The 1,477-nt window shown below is 35.5% G+C and overlaps 1 pseudogene; it reads left to right on the top strand.

Annotated features, from left to right (window-relative positions):
• Positions 1 to 199: 199 nt before the first annotated feature.
• On the top strand, positions 200 to 1,427 carry LOC124890075 (annotated as a pseudogene).
• Positions 1,428 to 1,477: the final 50 nt, after the last annotated feature.

The following is a 1,477-nucleotide window of genomic DNA, read 5'->3' as shown; positions in this document are numbered from 1 at the left end:
ATCTAATCCAATTAGAATGCTTGGTACTTTGTAGTTGTACATAAGCAAAGTATTGAAAATCATATTTTATCTTTCTATTTCTAACGATCGGGAAGATTCATCCTATATTATTTCTAGATTATTCCAGCAAATAGCAGAATCGTGGCTAGGGAACTATACTAGCGACTTACCCAATTTATTGTAGAAACTTTCACGATCAATGATTGGACCATGCAAACTAGAAATGCTTTATCTTGGCTAAAGAAACAGATTACTCGATCTATTTCCGTATCGCTCATGATATATATCTTAACTCGGATATCCATTTCAAGTGCATATCCCATTTTTGCACAGCAGGGTTATGAAAATCCACCAGAAGCGACTGGGCGTATTGTATGTGCCAATTTCCATTTAGCTAATAAGCCCGTGGAGATTGAGGTTCCACAAGCGGTACTTCCTGATACTGTATTTGAAGTAGTTTTTCAAATTCCTTATGATATACAACTAAAACAGATTCTTGCTAATAGTAAAAAAAAGGGGGTTAAACGTGGGGGCTGTTCTTATTTTACTGGAGGGGTTTGATTTAGCTCCCCCCGATCGTATTTCTCCCGAGATGCAAGAAAGGATTGGCAATATGTCTTTTCAGAGCTATCGCCCCAATAAAAAAAATATTCTTGTGGTAGGCCCTATCCCTGGTAAAAAATATAGTAAAATAACCTTCCCTATTCTTTCCCCGGACCCTGCTACTACGAAGGATGTAAACTTCTTAAAATATCCTATATACATAGGCGGTAACAGGGGAAGGGGTCAGATTTATCCCGACGGCAGCAAGAGTAACAATATGGTTTATAATGCTACAGCAGCAGGTATAGTAAGCAAAATCATATGAAAAGAAAAAGGGGGATATGAGATTACCATAACGGATGCGTCAGAGGGACGTCAAGTGGTTGATATTATCCCTTCCAGACCAGAACTTCTTATTTCCGAGGGCGAATCTATCAAATTTGATCAACCATTAATGAGTAATCCTAATGTAGGCGAATTTGGTCAGGGAGATATAGAAATACTACTTCAAGATTCATTACGTGTCCAAGGACTTTTGTTCTTCTTGGGATCTATTATTTTGGCACAAATCTTTTTCGTTCTTAAAAAGAAACAGTTCGAGAAGGTTCAATTGGCCGAAATGAATTTCTAGATTCACAGATTTATCGATATCAAGTTCGTAAAAAGAACCAAATTCTTGTTGGCGATTATTTATGATCAAAAAAATAAAAAAAATTAAATTCTGAAAACTCCATTGTCTTATTTATACTCTTCTTCAAAATCTACATACTATGTGGTACAAGGGATTCCCAGCATCTTGTAGAAAAAGAGTATGTAATGTAGAATTTAAAGAAGAGTATTTGACTTTCATTATTTTGATTTATTTTTTTTTATTAGAGTAGTAGGAATATGTCACTATTGATAGATTTCACTGCCATAAGACATAAGACGTATC

Source organism: Capsicum annuum, unplaced genomic scaffold (genome assembly GCF_002878395.1).
Source record: "Capsicum annuum cultivar UCD-10X-F1 unplaced genomic scaffold, UCD10Xv1.1 ctg11798, whole genome shotgun sequence".
NCBI lineage: Eukaryota > Viridiplantae > Streptophyta > Magnoliopsida > Solanales > Solanaceae > Capsicum > Capsicum annuum.
This window is presented reverse-complemented; position numbering and strand designations above follow the sequence as displayed.